Here is a 19271-nt window from a genome sequence, read left to right as displayed (position 1 = left end):
CAGGACGTCCCACCAATACGCATCACTCTTGTGGTGCAGAATTAGGAGATTTGATTGCCGGGCTCAAAGACCATTTTGTTTTTTACCGACTTCGAGTGTGGTTGGGCTGACCCACCCAATCACATGTGAATATTATTTATTATTTATTTATTTTTAACGTGAATCGGGTATTAGGACTGATCTTATTGATTGGTACTTGGGAACTACGTAAGTGTGGATTTATTTTTAAACGGAGATTCTCTAATGTCTGGCAATGTTTCCCATAATGCAATGTATATCCTGTCGTGTAGATCGGTTCAATGTGGGATTACATTCAAGCGAGCCGCTCCAGGCTTCACTCGGTATCACACCAAGACCACTTTTTATAAAACATCTCGACCTGGTTGTTTTGGTCCACACCAGAGTGTGACTGGTATGTTCACATCTACCTGAATGAGCCGGACAATCAGTCCTAAACGAACCACGTATGTGTGAAAACACTTTTCAATTCAGGACACTCTGTCCAGTTCGACATTGGCATACCACTGACTGTCCCTTACATCATATGCTTGTTTTGTGTAAAAGTTTAATCTTTTCATTTCTCGTTTCATCCTGTTGGACCATAATTAATGTTTCTACCTTGCATGGCATTTATGAATTTGGGGGATTTAATAGAAGCTGCCTTCATTTTCTGCACTTTTTATTTATTGTCTTTTATACTTTGGAGCTGTCGACTAACTTCTATCATTAGTTTATTTATGTTGCTGCATTTCTCTTTGTTACCAGCCTGCTTGGCCAGGTGCTACGTTTTTGACGTCTGGAAGTCGTAACGTATGACATCACAAAAGCACCAGTATATATAAGTGCTATCGTTAATTTTGCAGATAATTCAAGAAACTGTGTATGAGGCAGCCAGTGTAAAAAATCTTTGTAGGATGCCAATTTTCATGTCTTTTTGACATTGAGTTTGGCTGACTAGTGATGAAATGCTGGATATGATCGTAGTTGACCAGATTTTTTGTCATCTCCCAGTCCTTTTGTGCTTTGTGGTCTGCCAACTCCTCTCCATCTTTCAGTCCAGGCTCTTACATCCTGCTTCTCAACAGAATATGATGAGTCCATTACTGAGAGTGTGGATTCCTCAATCAAGATGAAGGTAGGGTGGCACGGTGGCGCAGTGGGTAGCGCTGCTGCCTTGCAGTTAGGAGGCCCAGGTTCGCTTCCCCGTGTCTGTGTGGGGTTTCGGATGCTCCCACAGTCCAAATTTCATGCAGGTTGGGTGCATTGGCGATTCTAAATTGCCCCAGGTGTGTATGTGTGTGTGTGTGTGTCCTGCAGTGGGCTGGCACCCTGCCTGGGGTTTGTTTCCTGTCTTGCACCCAGTGTTGGCTGGGATTGGCTCCAGCAGAGCCCCGTGACCCTGTAGTTAGGATATAGTGGGTTGGATAATAGATGGATGGATGAAGATGAAGGTAGCAGGTAGCCTCAGAATGTGTAGTTTGTGATAATGGAGGGTTTGCTTGATGATACTAATGATGTATGGAAACAATTGCCAAAGATTATCTTTTAATTATTGATTTAACTGAGTGGTCCTTATTGGGTTCTTCAAAGTTCACCATAAGCCAGTCGTAGATGTTCAATTAGGCATTTCAATGGGAAAAAGAAATGAGCAAAGAGATGATTGAAAGTATAACGTCATGGGATCCATCCTGTCTCTCCAACACCACCATGGTGGAAGTACCCAGTCGTGATTCCTGGCTTTAAAATGGTCAGCGGCATGCAGTATGTTACTGATGACTGGAAAAAGGTCCTGGCCGGTATCATATTCTGTATATCAATGACTCAAATAAACTGAAGTGAGTCGGCCTTATGCACACTCGGTCATGATCTGGACTTTCTTTATGTTTTAATCTCTGAAAGTGATGGGCTGTATACATCATTTGGGGGCTTTAGAGAGGTTCAGAAATGGGCGGCTCAGATCGTTCTTTGATTGGGAATGTCTTTGAAAATGTTATTTTATTTTGAATATGTTTTGCTGCACCATCATTGTCTGCTGTTTTGTGATACGGGTTGGCCAGTCTGTTGCTGGGCAGGACAACTGGAGGTGTGTGACATGTGACATCATTACCATAAGGAGCTCAGCGTTGTATGCTTCCCGTCCGTCCATGTTTGTGTTTAAATCAAAACTAAATAAAGCCTTCACGTTATTATTGTTTAAAGCTCTCACTGGTTACAAATACGGCTTTGACTTATGCTTTGAGCTTTGGCTTCATGAAATATTCCAATTACTGACTTATTCGCGACATTTCTCGACTTTTGAGTTTCGTCTCATGATTATTCAAGGTTTGAGTCGCCGTGATAGCGGAGCTCCGTTTGGCGGGTCAGTCCTGCCAGAATTGACTCCTAATTCCAGGGGTTTTTATGGAGGCTGAACCAGAATGGGTGGGCGGGGTCAATTGCCCTTACTGGGCGGTTCCTCTGCACTGTCAGCAGCTTAAGCACCTCTCACCTGGTTTGGCATCATTACATTGGTTACCAGTGTCCTTTAGAACTGATTTTGCATTACTGCTAATGGAATATAAACCACTGAATTAAAATTAAATTAAAAAACTCAAAACCCTAATTAAAAAAAATATATATGCTCAGTGATGTTTCACATTGTTGGTTGATTTGTTGTTACATTAAGTTGAATTGCTTCTTTTGATTGTTAATATATGACTATAAACGGGTTAGTTATGACATCTTTTCACTTGTGGCAATCAGATAACTTTTATTATCTCTCCTATTATCTGTTCTGCTGAACCAACAGGTCCAGGCCTACAGTTACTCGATTACGTTTTCTTCTTTGTAAGTTACTTTGGATAAAAGAGTCTGCCAAGCATATAAAAGTAAATGTATATTTTGGAGTGCCTGTCCCCTTACACCCCCAGTCGTGACCTCTGATGGTCTAACACTGCCGTCAATCATAAAAAATGGTGCGGAGTGGAGCCACTTGTGCCCACCGCAGTACACCCTTCACTTACTTAAGCATCTGCCCTCCATCCACCGTCTGTGCACCCGCACTGCCCCGATAAGCACACACTTTCATGAGCACTGGTTTTCATTTTAGGATTAATGGAAACAACTTTTCCAAAGCAACTCCTGTCCATTAAAATGAAATGAGGTTGTGAATTTTCAATGAAGAGAATTGAAATTCTTCTAAACAGTTCTGTCAGTTCCGAGAGAGAGCTTCCAGCAAGCACTGGCAGAATTTAAATCAGGTTAGACATGAAAAGACGCCGGTGCCAACAGCTCCACTGGTGCTTTACTTTTATTTACAGCATACAACCGCATTCTTGCATAATTGTTTATAATTTACAGGGCACTTCTTGATAATTTTACTAACCAAAATCAAGGGAAACTAAAGGAGCAAATCCGTCGTAATGAGGAGCAGCGCACGTCTCAGCAAGGCGAGGCATTTTAATGCAATGCCAGCGAATATGAAGCCCCAGTTCACCAGCCCTTGCCTTTCAGCCATGATATAACATGTTGACAGATGCATGGCTGCTGCAGAAATATTGAACTGAAGACCTCGGGCGAGAATACTAAATTCACCTCATAAAAGGGAGGACATTTGCCGTGTGCTGATGACCTCTAGTCCATAAGTATTTCAACAGGGACACCGAAAGGGTTTCTCATAATTTTGCTAATCTTATTTTATTGTGGATTTGGAAAGTATTCCAATCCCTTCACTTATTGTACACTTTATTGTGTTTGTGACAGGACCGTGTACTCCAAGAAATGGTTTGGGTACAAAGCAAGTTACCCAGTTTACTAATAAGGCAAAAATAAAAGACCTATACAATAAAAGGTGAAAAAATAATAAGCACAGTCCCAATCCAAAATCGCAGAGGCGAGGTCAAAAAGCAAAGCAAGGATTAATAAATAAAAAATCCAAAAAATCCCAAAAAAATAACAAAATACAGCAAACTCACAGTAACTCTCCACTGCTAGCACATTCAATGGACTGCAAGGAACTATGGGAGGCCCCGGGTGGAGATTGACAGGTGACCCCGCCCCTTGGGGAGGTATCACAAAACACAAGTCCCAATACACACAGTAAGATGTACAACAGAAACATTAATACAAATACAAATGAATGATACAACGGACAAGAAACACAAATGCTGGCTGAAACAGGACACTTATAACTATCTATCTATCTATCTATCTATCTATCTATCTATCTATCTATCTATCTATCTATCTATCTATCTATCTATCTATCTATCTATCTATCTATCCTGCCTACTAAACTATCTATCTATCTATCTATCTATCTATCTATCTATCTATCTATCTATCTATCTATCTCTATCTATCTATCTATCTATCTATCTATCTATCTATCTATCTATCTATCTATCTATCTATCTATCTATCTATCTCTATCATATCTATCTATCTATCTATCTATTATCTATCTATCTATCTGCCTATCTATCTATCTATCTATCTATCTATCTATCTATCTATCTATCTATCTATCTATCTATCTATCTATCTATCTATCTATCTATCTATCTATCTATCTATCTATCTATCAACTTTAATGAAAGGCTAAGTGTGTCTGTCTATGTGTCCATCTGGTTGCTATGTCTTTGTCATTACAAGAGATGGCACATTACATTTTTAGTAATAAAATGAATTGCATTTGTCATTTCAACAGTTGGTGCATCACAAACGTCAACATTGCTTTTATGAATCCCATACCAAGTGACATACTGTATATCATGCTCGTCAAACATTAAGGCTGAGGTCTGTGTTGATGACTTAAATTTCAAGCCGTCTTTGATGGGTAGCACAGTTGGTTTATACATATACACACACACACACACACACACACATATATATATCCACATACAGTATATACTGTATATGTATCTATCAGATCAGACTATATATTCCTCAGTGTCCAAGACAGGATGTTTCAGTTTTCAAAACCCGCTAGCCCTGCACTGATCTCCATTGCTTGGGAGTCAAGTGCAGCCGGAGTTCCACACTCAAGACGTAACTAATCTCTGTATATAAATATCGGCAGCTCTCTTCAAAGCACCTGGCATCTCATCTTCAGTGAAGCCGTTTAACTGTGCAGAGAAGGATATCTTCAAACAAAAACAGGATTTATTCCGGTGAACTGTGATACAACAGACCCTCCGCATTTCTAAGAGGACAATCCTTATGGTCACACCCGCCGCGGTTCTTATAAGCACACAAGGCGAGGCCGAGAGCTTCTTCAGATTTTTCATGACTAGATTAAGGGATGGTGGTCTTCTGTCTAGTCCGACTCAACTGAACTGGGATTAATATCCGATGGTGTAGATGGTGTGAGACATGGCCGGCCATTCATCCCGGACAATACCCCCAGGCCACCAGATGGAGCCCTCCTTGCAGCATAGAGGTGCGCCGAATGCCAGCAGGGAATTATGGATAGTGGAATTATAATGCACAGCCCTGCTGGATACCAAGGGGGCCGCCAGGAGTCACAGCAGGGAGGCCCAGGGATTTATATTTCCCGTATAGCCCGGAAGTATTTCCAAGTCACGGGAACGGAAGAAATGATATACTTCTACTACTGAAGACAAAGAGGAGTTTTTACCTGACCCGGAAGTGCTGGATAATTACATGGACTGAGGGCTCAGAAGCACTTCCTGGTCAAGGACCATAAAGGACTGTGGGAGATCCCAGACAGATGTGCTGAGTTGGGAGGCAGGGTGGCTAAGCGTCGGGGAGATTGGAGGATTGTTTATTTGATTATTGGGTGTTTATTTATTGAGTATTGTGGAGTGGAGGGTGCTTTGTGCACTTTATTATTATAATAAATAATGATTGGACTTTTTATCTGGTGTCTGACGTGGTATCTGAGGGTTCAAGGGAGCGAGAGAGCCCTTAATCTATCACAATGGAGTAATCATACTTGTAATAGACATGGGATGTAAGGTGTCTGCTACCAGTCTGCTTTTGCAGGTAACAGCATGATGGGAGCTCTGCAGCAGGTAAAGGATGACTGCATTTATCTGGTTCTGCATATTTTAAAGAGCACCAGTTTATGTGCTGCTATGGGTTGATGTGAATTTGTAGGCAATGGCTGCTGCGTCTGTGTCCCAGCTCCAGGGTCCCGATCCTTCTGTGTCTCTCCGGGTTTTCTCAGTGTACTTTGGTTCCCGCCTCAGTCCCGATGCTATTGGGTGGGTGACCTTCCCCGAACACTCAAAATTGTGTTTCGCAGATATGAAAACTTTGGACGGATAGCATATCATTAGAAAACAAGCTTCTTTGCAGACATCCCTTCTCAAATCTGCTTAATCCGGGGTCACAGGTGTAAGTGTACCGGCTCAATGTTATTAACTAATACCATGCAAATAAAACGGGCTTCGCCCCTGTGGGCTTTATTCATATTTATAACCTGTATAACATAACACAACTCTCCCAAACCTGTTTAATCCAGTTCAGGGCCGTCGGGATATTTATCACCTCACCTTCTGAAATTTCAATGCTTTTAATCAAAATTTCTGTGCCATTGATCAGCATAAAAACCGTACCATGTCAAAGCCAAAATGATGTTCTACAGAGGTTTCTACATTAATTATGAATAAATAAACATTGTAATCTAACATTCTCTAACCTGTTTATTCAGTTCAGGGCCATGGGGGGCTGGAGGCTATGCCAGTAGCATCAGGCACACGGGAGGCAGCAGCCCTGGACAGAATAAATAATTAAATACATAATAAATTATGATTAATCAACCAATAAATTGTCTAATTAAGTAATTAAAAAGTATAATGGACTGATTTCATGAATCTTTACCTCCTCCCTTATTTAATAAAAGTACCATGTGACAGGAAATGTGGAGTAATTTCGCTTCAAACCCCCGAGGTGGTGGGTTCAAATCCTGCTGCAGACCCCAGCGCGTCACTTCACCTGCCTGTGCGCCAACTGGAAAAGACAAAAAGAAATGCGGAAGCAGTCATACCTCGACATGTTGTAATATGTCAATATGGATAAAGACGTCAGCCGATTATTACGTATTAACAATATTAATGATATGATGACAATTCCATTAATTAGACGCTCATGATGAGTTTCTGTTATTCTTGTCGACATTATCCTTTTATTAAGTTACTAGTGACTGGGAGTCCGATCGAATCGGGCTACAAATTCTACGTTTGTGAAATCCATACTTTGACTGCAAAGAATTATTTGTTTTTTCAAGTCCTTCAAATGATTTTGTTATCATGGCACTGATTTGTGCTCTAAATAAACCTTTTCGGCCGATGTAATGAAGAGCTTCCTGTTTAAACGGGGCTGCGGGACGTGAACTCAGCTCTTCGGCGCACCTCATTTGCTCTTTTACGGCAATCAAGTTTTCAAAACAAACCGTATTTTACGACTCTAATCAGAGTTTGGAGTAATAATTATGTTGGCGAGGTCATTTTAGATCTGAGATCGACTAAAATTTAAACAGTGCCCGTTGTTAATACCCAGCCGTCATTACTCAGTTTGCCAACAGACGTCAGAAGGACGGATGCCAAGACCGAACTGCCGAAAGATAGATTTCGGCTATACGTTCTAAATTACTTACGGTCTAGGAGCTGTCGAAGGGTTTAAGTCAGTCGACGATGTTAGTCCTGGAAAGTACGCTCCACCAAACCAGCGTTCCAAAAACCGTCCGAACTTACTGTTATCTGCTCGAACCAACACCGACTTACTATACTCGGCCGTCCAGCGGAGTCACTGAAGCATTCGAACATTCTTAGCCAATCATGCAATGCTGCGTCCGCGTTTGCCACCTGATGCTCTAACTACAGAGGCAGAGTCCCATTGCATGGTTCTAACTTGTATTGAGTCGAGGTATTGCGGTGAACACCATACATATGGATAGTATCAAATTATATATAAGGATGCTGACGTTCCCAAAGCTGGGTGGGAATTGTTTCACCTCCGGCGACACGCTATAATTGTTGATTGGTAGAAGGTGTGAGCTTTGAATGGCCAACTCCAGAACATGCATTTGATTCTGGTTTTTGTTCGTCCCATTTGGATGGTAACTGTGCCCTAATTACTAAAGATGTGCCAGAAGATGAATCTTCTCCAAAGTCCCGTCTCCCCTACCGACGATGGATGATTTTCTGTTTCCTGTATGTCTTCCATGTTGCTGAGGCAAGAATTCAATCTCTGTCCTCTTTCACATGTAAGATGTTCAGCCCGGACTCAACCAAACGGACACCAACAGTTCTTAAAAACACACACTTTATTTAAACTAGTGTCTCCAAGCACAAGTCCCACACACACACACACACACACAGAGCTCCAGCACCATAACACCCTTACTTGGGCCTTCAACTGTCCGAGGGCCGCCTTTCTTCCTCATGTCACTGGAGCTTCGTCCACCTCCAGCTCCCGACTGTAGGAAGGCAGCCCTTTTTATATCCACCCGGATGTGCTCCAGGTACTTGCTGATGACCTTCTGGCAGCACTTCCTGGTGTGACGGAAGTGCCGCACTAGCACCCGGAAGCACTCCGGGCATCCCTGGAAGATCCTTCCTCCACATTCCCAGGTGTTGCGGATGTGCTTGATCTCCCGGCTCCACAACGCTCAGGGGCGCCCCCTGGCAGTGGCCACAGGCCCCAGTGGGTTTGAGCCTCCTTGCTCCATCCCATGTCTCCTCATCATCCAGGGCGGTTGCCCCCTCATGGCCCGGGAGACGTATAGACCACCTCCCGGTCCTTCCAGGTGTCCCAGCTGGGTCTGGCCCCCAGCCTCCTGCCACACACAGTACAGGTGAGATGCATTGTTGCTGGGTGTGACATTCAGATGACTGAAAGGTTGTACAAAGTGGCCAAGCTCATTCACAGGAAACTCCTCCAGAAATATAACTTTACCAGCAGCAGAAAGATCCTGGGACCACCAGCAGCAGAAAGATCCTGGGACCACCACCCCTAACCGTATAATGGATACTGAGGAGGTGTTTGTCACTTGGGGTGCAGCAATACCACCGACTGACAGAAAATTAGACAAAACCAGATAAAGTGCTGGAGCCAATCCCAGTGCGCAAGGCAGGATGCAAACCCCAGGCAGGACGCCAGCCCACCGCAGGGCGCACACACACACACACACACACCAAGCAAAATTTAGGATCGCCAATGCACCTAACCTGCTTGTCTTTGGACTGTGGGAGGAAACCCACGCAGACACGGGGAGAACATGCAAACTCCACGCAGGGGTCTCCTAACTGCAAGGCAGCAGCGCTACTCACTGCGCCACCATGCCACCCCCCCAGATAAAGTCTTCAAGGATAAACATCAGTCTAAGAAAGCCCAGATAATGGAAGCCTCAGTTCCGAGTGATTACTCAGTTTTAAGAATAGAGGGGCAAAAAACAACAAAGTACCAAGAAATGAAACCTGAGATACGCCATATGTGGGACAAAAGAAAAAAACAGAAGTAGTGCCTGTTGGTCTGGGATCAACGGGGCTAATAAAGAGACACTTTCAGGCCCATCTTGACGTCCGAGCAATTCCAATAACTCCTTATGAACTGCGAAACGAGGCCTACTTAGGAACAATGCCGGTGCTACACCAAGCCCTCGCTGCAAACTAAAGAGTGACATTCACTCCTGTTATGACAACAAGCACGCCAAGACAATCTGGAGAAATTAAACCCAGGAGAAGCTTGTCTATCTCATGACTCGTGTTTTACGTATCGCAACAGAAAAGGGAAAAAGAAAATTCAGATGTGAGCGTCAGTAGGCTTTGTGCCGTAGGAACCAAGTTACACAAACTCTTCTCTGACATTTCAGGAATTGTTTACCACTCTGACGCTGATCTTTCTGATCATAAAATGGGTCATTATGATAGCAACTGATGAGAAGAATTCATAACGAATTGCAGAATTACGGTATTTGAGGGTTCCTCTCGAGTGCCTGTTTCACATCGTCAGCTCATAAAAAGCTCAAGTTTCCAGTTTTTCTGTCCAGCTGTTTTCGCTCTAGACCAGGGGTGTCCAACTGGTCTTGGTTGTCCACAGTGGCTGCAGGTAGTCATTGTTCTTAATCTTCTTAATTAGTGAGCCATTTTTGCTGCTGATTGACTTGCCTTCGTTTTAATTGACGTGACTCAGACCCCTTAGTTGTTTCCTTTTTCCTTAATGAGCAGCCAAACCATAATGAGACACAAAATAAGCAGCCAGATGACCATCTAATCTGAAAATAAAGAAAGGTGAAGGTCTCGGTTAGGTTGGTCTGCTCAGGTCACCAATACATCTTGATGGTGGTCTTAGAAAAAAAATGAAAATCAACAGTCTGCTGTGGGAGAGCGAGAGCAGCAACAAGTCCTGATATTCGATAACGACTTTAATTAACAGCAGGAATCGGCTTCTCATTAAGAAACTGGTTGGACTGAAATTGGCCGGAGGTTGACCTTCCAATTTAGCTGGTCATCTGTTGGCTCGTTTCACGTCTTGTTTCTGTTTGGCTGCCATTTAATGAAGAAACACATCAATCCTTAAAAACAGGGTCATTAAAAGGAAGGGAAAAGGAGTTAATTAGCAGCGAAAACTGCTTGCTGATTAGGGCAAGGGTTAGAATGAAAAGCTGTAGCCACTGCGGCCCACCAGGACCGGAGTTGGACAACCCTGATCTAGACCGTCCTCGAGAAACTGTGACACACAGACAGACACACACCCATCATCGAGATATCGATGTTTTCTGTATCGGGGGGGGATCCTAAAAAGTGGAGATCTGTCAAAAACTGGAGATTGAAATTTTTGACAACTCTAAAGCTTTCACTGCTCCCTCATAGATGATCGATTATGGACTTATGGATTAAGGACCAGGTTCGCATCTGAACTTGCCATCTTGTTAACCCTTCATACAACACCGGCTCTGCCAGGCAGCACGCGAGAGCGACTCTACTAGAAAGTTTACATGAGATTGCTAAATGTGACAAGCGCAGTGGTTTAGTCTTGTAAATCGACCTGGTCCGGTGATGAGATCAGCAACTGTCATCCGAAAAGCTGACATACCCTAATGTGACGTCAGTAGTTTAAATTGAGGGTTAATTCTGTGTCCAGAATAGTCCATGGCAGGTGGCACAAGCACACGTATCTGGGGCATCCACAAAGTAAGCACAACAAAACCAGCAATCTGCAGGAGTGAGGTCGCTGTCATCCTCTCTCTTCTCACCCTCAGACCAGTTCCACCAACAAACACTGTTGTCACTTTCCAGTCTTGTCCCACAGGTCCCACGGGTTATTTGAAGAACAAACACGTTCATTTCTGAACGTGAGTGCGAAGAGAACTGAATTCTGCCTTGAGAGAGGCACTGAAGGACACCTGCTGTATGTCCATCATCTGATTTTTGGACGTTTCTCTTCATCTTTTATTTTTGCATTAAACAGGGTCCAGGTCGGTCCCCCAACATCTCTCTATTGTTATGTCGTTAAAAGGAGCAAACTCACACACATTTCATTCAGGACCAAATTGAAATAAAGGAATTACAGGAAACATGGAGAACATGCTGAGTCGGGAGCCCAGAATTACACTGGAGTCCTCGATCACCGAGGCGGCCCTGCTTGCTTTTACTTCTAGGTGACCTTTAATTTCACTGAAAGTTGTTTACAATCTTGCTGCAGAAGAAGACGGCACACAAGCACAGACGGCTTTAGATACGCTGCCAATATCTTTTCACATGGATGGATGATTTTTTTCACAGCCCAGCCTGGCTTCTGTTATTTCCAAGTACATCAAGGAACACCATAGCCGGCTACGGCATAACAAAGTCTTAATAAAACTGATAGAAGGATCAGGCCGCATCTTTTTACACGCAGAAAAAAGTGTGATGTTATGTCAACTGAGTGCTAGCGAGTAGAGAGAGTGAAAATATTTACTCGGGAGATAAAAAATGAGTAGCATACGTCCATGTTGCTATATGGCATCCTGTTTCGAGGTCTTGGCTAGAAAACCTATACTGAGTTGGCTGTGGAAGACGAGAAGCAGACACGAAAAGGGTCCGTGACCCCGTATGATGGAAATAAATCATAAAAGGCAAGATCTTTTCTTACAAAAATAGCAATGATGTCTTTTCAGACTGGCATTGGGGGGCACAATGCAGAACTAACTCAAACTTCTGGTCATATGGGATCCTGGGCGAAAGGGGCGGGCGCAGGAGGGCAGACCGCGGAAGTACAATACAATACAATTTATTTTTGTATAGTAGCCCAAAATCACACAAGAAGTGCCGCAGTGGGCGTTAACAGGCCCTGCCTCTTGGCAGCCCCCTAGCCTTGACTCTCTAAGAAGACAAGGAAAAACTCCCCCAAAAAAAAAAACCCTAGTAGGGATAAAACCTCGAGAAAGGCAGTTCAAAAAGAGACCCCATTCCAGCTAGGATGGGCGTGCGGTGGGTGTCAAAAAGAAGGGGGTCAATACAATACAATACACAGAACAAATTATGGTTAGGGTTAGGGTCAATACAGTATAAAAATAAACATTTTAGAAGTCAAATTTAACAGTAGGTGATATCCCATAATATGATTTGGGTTTATTTAGAGACCTGGAGACCTCATTCATCAGGCTGCCACCCCCATTTGGCCATTCCACAGCTGAAATAGCGCTAATCCGATGAAAGGACCCCTCTACACCATGATTCCTGTAATCCTCCATCAGAGATAACTTTATGTTATATTTATGAGAGTTTCATTATTTTCAGATTTGGTTTTTCTTGCAGTATATTAATGATAGGTTGGCAGCAAACTGTTATGTCTTACAGTGCAGGAGTCCCAACGCACACTTAGGTCAGGTTTATACGTCACGTGACGCGACGCTCCTGCTATGTAAGCTTTTTACTGTTTTATACTTCCGCGCGCTCTTTACGTAAATCTGGAGGAATCCAGCAGGTGGCAGTGCGAGATATCATCACGGTGAGAACAGGTTTGGCTACGCTGTGTCGTGAATTGTCTGGAACAGCCATTAAATTCCGATGACGCCTTTTCCGCAATATCTCTGAAAAGGATGTTTAATGATTACAATACAATACATAGATAGATAGATAGATAGATAGATAGATAGATAGATAGATAGATAGATAGATAGATAGATAGATAGATAGATAGATAGATAGATAGATAGATAGATAGATAGATACTTTATTAATCCCAAGGGGAAATTCACTTAATCCAGCAGCAGTATACTAATACAAAGAAACAATATTAAATTAAATAGTAATAAAAATGAAAAAAATTAAAATAAAATTAATGTTAGCATTTACTCCCCCGGGTGGAATTGAAGAGTTTAATGAAGTTTAATGATTACAATACAATAGATAGATAGATAGATAGATAGATAGATAGATAGATAGATAGATAGATAGATAGATAGATAGATAGATACTTTATTAATTCCAAGGGGAAATTCACATAATCCAGCAGCAGCATACTGATATAAAAAAAAGAAGTGCCGCAATGGGCTTTAACAGCCCTGCCTCTTGACAGCCCCCCAGCCTTGACTCTCTAAGAAGACAAGAAAAACTCCCAAAAACAAAAATGGAAAAAAACCTCGTTAAAGGCAGTTCAAAAAGAGACCCCTTTCCAGGTAGGTTTGACATGCAGTGGGTGTCAAAAAGAAGGGGGTCAATACAACACAATACAATACAATTCACAAAACAGAAAAAAATCCTCAATACAGTATAAAAATAAAAATGTAAGAAGTAGAATTTAACATTAGATGATATCCCATAATATGATTTGGATTTGTTCAGAGTCCTGGAGACCTCATCCATCAAATGCCTCCCCCATTTGGCCATTCCACAGCTGAATTAGCACTAATCCGATGAAAGGACCCCTCTTTCCCATGATTCCTGCGATCCTCCATCAGGGATGACTTTACCTTAGGCAGGCAGAACAACATGGCAGGTGGGCTGTGGCACCGAGTGCCACATTTGAGTACCGAGAAGACACATAGAATAGGTGAGGGTCAGTAATAAATTCTAACTATCATGTTACTTATGTTTTAGTGCTAAAGACTAACAACAAAGATGCAGTCACCGGGTGGAATGACTATCAATCTTCCATTCTGCAGAGCGAGAAAGAGAGAAGGCATTGGCACACAGTGCCAACCCCTGGTTCAGCAGGTATTTACCATCACCAGAGCCCTTAAACTGCCTCCTAAACACTGGCGTGTGACAGCTGCTATGACATGCAGTGTCCAGGGAGTGGCACGGAGAAAGATTAAACAGGATGAGCATCTCAGAATGGAGGGCTCGGCCCTGGGTTGTAGTTACTCAGTGAGGGCATTCAGCGATCAGCAGTCAATGCGTTCACATGCTCACACAAAGCCGGGCTAAGGTGAGTAGGCTGGTAAAGGCACAAGTCGGGTTACTTGAAAAGACCACACTTTTTCATGTGCAAGTCCACTTATGGCATTTCCTTTGGCAAAATGCTCCGATGTCGTGGATCTTAAAATAAGCCTGGAGTCTGTGTCTCCCAAGATGGTGCTGCCGAGTTTAACGCTGTACTCTCAGGTCAACAACATCAGTTTTGTGATTTATGAAATATTCAGGCAGGTCATTTTAACCAGGAGAAGGAATGATGTGATCGCTCGAGCGTTTGCCTTAGAAAGTTTATCCTTGTGAACGCTTCCACTGTTCAAACTGCAAAATCCTTTACTCTAACCTGGTTGAGGGTTTACGTGGCCAAATAATTCAATTCCATTTAATTCTTTATTGTCATGTGTACAAGTACAAGTACCATGTACAATGGAATGCTTGCTTGCATGTGCCCCCTCAGATAGTGAACACAGACAAAAACCACACAATAAATAAATGAATATAAATAAGTAAATAAATAAAGCCAGGATCCTAGGAATAAACAGACACAGTGGCAGAAGTACTGTATATGGGCAGGTAGCAGTGGAGGTGACACAAGGTTACTGATTGTTCATGAGTCTGATTGCAGTTGGGTAGAAACTGTTCCTGTACCTGGAGGTGCGCGTCTGAGTGGACTTTAGTCGCTTCTCAGATGGGAGGAGGGTGAAGAGTGACAATGCAGGGTGGCTGGGGTCCCACCTGATATGGTTCACTTTTCTGAGACAGCATGTAGTGTGGATGTTGTGGATCGTAGGGAACTGTGTGCCCGTGATCTGCTTTGCTGTATTCAGAGTTCTGCAGACCTGAACTGAGCAGCTGCTGTACCAGGATGTGATACCACAGTACACCTGTAGAATCTGCACAGGATTGTGGGGGCCATCCGGGCCTTACTCAGTCTCCTGAGGGAGTAGAGGCATTGTTGGGCTTTCTTGACTACTGCTGCAGTGTGACTTGACCATTTAAGGTCATCAGTGAGGGTGACTCGGAGGAACCTAAAGCTGCTGACCTGCTCCACAGCCTCACCTCCAATGTAGATGTTGCTGTGCTCTGCTGCCTGTTTGTGGAAATCCACAATCATCTCCTTAGTTTTGCTAACGGTGAGGGCGAGGGTTGTTGTCCTGACACCATTCTGCCAGGACTCTGACCTCCTCCTTGTAGGCCGTCTCATCTTCCTCGCTGATCAGACTTATTACAGTGGTATCGTCAGCAAACCAAATCACAAATAACCCAGATACTCGTGGAGAAATCTAAGTGGCTTCTTAGAGACAGAGACTAATATCGCAGTTTCTCTAACCGTGGTAATAGTAAACATGGCATACTTGAAACTGGAGATATGTGAATAATCAGGTTGTTAAAGCACAAGTAAACGCACTCGGTGTAATGCCTTTAGATGTCAGTAGGGGGTAGTGTTGGCTAATTTCTATCTCCAAAATTCATCAGGTGGTAACGTTGACTAATTTCTAATCCAATTCCCATTTTATATTTTCTATGTAGCCACAAGGGTTCATGTGACACAAATTTGGTCAGCAGCCATGTCACTCATGTACCGTACCTTCATATTTTTGTGCCCACATTGTCCTGTGTGTGCCACTGCATGACAACAAGAAGACATGGATTCTTTTAAAGAGATTGCCAGTGTGCGTGTGTGGAATGATTCTGCACCAGCTTATCTGGAATGGATGAGGACATGTGACACTAGTGCTTGACTGTATCACAGGTAGAGGAGAGATCTAGAAGGATGAAGACATGTAACATTGGTGATTGACTGTGTCACAGGTAGAGGAGAGATCTAGAATGATGAAGACATGTGACATTGGTGATTGACTGTGTCACAGGTAGAGGAGAGATCTAGAAGGATGAAGACATGAGACATTGGTGCTCGGCTGAGTCACAGGTAGAGGAGAGATCTAGAAGGATGAAGACATGTGACATTGGTGGTAGCTCTAGCCAGCCATAACGTGTAAACAACAGAACAGAACAAATATTTGACCTCCGAGGAGTAGCAGAGGTAGTGTCACTTAATTTGTACATCCAGAGGCTGGCAGGGGACAAAAGACTTTTCACGATCTATTGATTCTTGCTTTGCTTGGACAAGATGGACTCCCGCGTGATTTTTACCGGTCTGGGAGGGATTCTCTCACAACTCAACAGCAAGTCATATTTGTGACACGTGGGGCTCTCTGTTTGACATTTTAATCTGAATTTCATTATTCTTTCTGTCCTGACTTACCTGCCTGGCAGGAGGTTAAGGTTTCAGAAACCCTAAGTGGCTCCTTATTAGAAAAGAAAAAAAAAACAGCTTTAAAGACGTTAGGTTTCCAAGTTTTTCCAACCCTGTTGCTCGACCCCTGGCCCGCTAAATGTCACTGCTTTCTGGATCGCATTTTCAAAAAGCTACCGCCTTGTTATTATTACTGGCAGTTCAATCTGTGATATAAAGACGGGTACCCGCTGATCGCCTTCATTAGGAGGTTCTTCGTCACCACGTCGCCCACCACTATCAGCATGGCAGCAAATAAAACTTGCAATGGAAACTTTTAATTTTATTATTACTAATGGCTGACATGTGAGTTCGGAGATGTTTGATTGATGGTGGCTATTTTTCAGTTTCTACTCCTCACAAAAAATTAAATAAAAAGAAAAATTGCCTTGGGAATCATTGTTCACAATCCTCCACCAACGGTACACTTCCTTTGTTTGCAATGTTTCCGCGTGCTTAATTTCCAATCCATGTTTACCACCCCTTGTTTTATGCGCGGTCTGAGGGCATTTTTGAAGCACTATTGGATAAACACAAATAACCGTAATGTTGAATCTCAATGAGCTCCACGGCAAAACAAACAGAATAAAAAGTGAAGTATCGTTAGCACGCTCGGTGTAAAAGAAGGAGAGTTTCTGGCTGCCATCCATGTGCTAGCAAGAAGTCTCTGAGACAATGGGCGCCATAAAAGGGTTTTCTTTGTGAATATGAAATAAACGATGCGAGGGATTTAGGGATTCGCTGGTAGTTCTGCAGCACACTCCCGAGGTAATGGAGACACAAATGGCACGCCTATTAATCTTACAACGTCGTCTACAGCAGGGGTACAACCTTTTGATTTTTACAAACAGCAGAGCGATAATGAGAGAGGTATTTCATTTTTGATTATGAGCAAACAACTGCCAGGATGTAGCTGTTTTCTAAATAAATACCACTGCTGTTATCGGGGAAAAAAAATATATATAGAGTTATGTTTATGAGAGTTTCATTATTTTCAGATTTGGTTTTTCTTGCAGTATATTAATGATAGGTTGGCAGCAAACTGTTATGTCTTACAGTGCAGGAGTCCCAACGCACACTTAGGTCAGGTTTATACGTCACGCGACGCGACGCTCCTGCTATGTAAGCTTTTTACTGTTTTATACTTCCGCGCGCTCTTTACGTAAATCTGGAGGAATCCAGCAGGTGGCAGTGCGAGATATCATCACGGTGAGAACAGGTTTGGCTACACTGTGTTGTGAATTGCCTGGAACAGCCATTACATTCCGATGACGCCTTTTCCGCAATATCTCTGAAAAGGATGTTTAATGATTACAATACAATAGATAGATAGATAGATAGATAGATAGATAGATAGATAGATAGATAGATAGATAGATAGATAGATAGATAGATAGATAGATAGATAGATAGATAGATAGATAGATAGATAGATCTGAAAGGCACTATATTATAGATAGATAGATAGATAGATAGATAGATAGACAGATAGATAGATAGATAGATAGATAGATAGATACTTTATTAATTCCAAGAGGAAATTTCTTATAATCCAGCAGCAGCATACTGATACAAAAAAAAGAAGTGCCGCAATGGGCTTTAACAGTCCCCCCTCTTGACAGCCCCCCAGCCTTGACTCTCTAAGAAGACAAGAAAAACTCCCAAAAACAAACAAACCTCGGGAAAGGCAGTTCAAAAAGAGACCCCTTTCCAGGTAGGTTTGGCATGCAGTGGGTGTCAAAAAGAAGGGGGTCAATACAACACAATACAATACAATTCACAAAACAGAAAAAATCCTCAATACAGTATAAAAATAAAAAATGTAAGAAGTACGGAGTAGAATTTAACAGTAGATGATATCCCATAATATGATTTGGATTTGTTCAGAGTCCTGGAGACCTCATCCATGAAATGCCTCCCACATTTGGCCATTCCACAGATGAATTAGCACTAATCCGATGAAAGGACCCCTCTTTCCCATGATTCCTGCGATCCTCCATCAGGGATGACTTTACCTTAGGCAGGCAGAACAACTTGGCAGGTGGGCCGTGCCACCGAGTGCCACATTTGAGTACCAAGAAGAGAAACAGAATAGGTGAGGGTGAGTATCCAATTCTAACTAACTATCATGTTACTTACGTTTTAGTGCTCATGACTAACCACAGAGATGCAGTCTGTACAGTTAGTCAGCAGCTCTAGTCAGGGTGTGCTAAACTGAAGTTGTGAGTCTTCAGCCGGGATTTAAAAGCGATGATTAAATCCATTAATCCAGGGCTGTGCCAATTCCAGCTAGCATTGGGCACAAGGGCAGAAACAATCCCTAGACAGGGCATCAGATAATGGCAAGGTGAATACAAGCACTCCCATACATACTGGTGTCATTTTAGCATCACCATATCTTTGGAAGGAGCACACTGAGGAGACCCAGCAGGAAAACATGGAAACTCCAAGCAGGGAATACCAGCGACGAGACTGCAGTGCTACCACTCTGCCACCATGTCACCCCCATGTGTGTAATTATTGACAGTATTCATTATTTAAATGAAATTAACAATTTACCTATAAAATGTAACATACATACTTTAATGCATTTCATCATAAAAAGTGATATCAAATCTAAGAATTCTAAATGT

At 42.7% G+C, this 19271-nt stretch overlaps 1 protein-coding gene across 1 annotated transcript in view; it reads left to right on the top strand.

The window, feature by feature from the left end:
- The window catches only part of csmd3b (CUB and Sushi multiple domains 3b), a 1150768-nt gene that overhangs the window by 203589 nt on the left and 927908 nt on the right, over nt 1-19271 (top strand).

The sequence above is a fragment of the Polypterus senegalus genome, chromosome 15 (genome assembly GCF_016835505.1).
Source record: "Polypterus senegalus isolate Bchr_013 chromosome 15, ASM1683550v1, whole genome shotgun sequence".
Taxonomy (NCBI): domain Eukaryota; kingdom Metazoa; phylum Chordata; class Cladistia; order Polypteriformes; family Polypteridae; genus Polypterus; species Polypterus senegalus.
The sequence above is the reverse complement of the archived record's forward strand: the minus strand, read 5'-3'. Positions and strand labels throughout refer to the sequence as shown.